Consider the following 219-nt stretch of genomic DNA (forward strand, 5'->3'; position numbering starts at 1 on the left):
GGTGATCCACCATGTGGATCCACTGCTGGCCATCCCTGATCTCGTACCCGCTGCCCGCAGCAATTGCCCTCCTCTCCACTTGTCCTTTTGGATGCTCTTGCCAGGGGATCTTGTGACAGTTACGCACTCTGTGATCAATCCAAAAGCCACTCGCTCCCTGATCTCCATTCCCCACCAGCTCAGGGGCTGCCAACTCTACCAGCAACGTGAGCAAATTGC

Source organism: Athene cunicularia (assembly GCF_003259725.1).
Source record: "Athene cunicularia isolate RWA chromosome 9 unlocalized genomic scaffold, athCun1 chr9_part2, whole genome shotgun sequence".
In the NCBI taxonomy this organism is placed as follows: domain Eukaryota; kingdom Metazoa; phylum Chordata; class Aves; order Strigiformes; family Strigidae; genus Athene; species Athene cunicularia.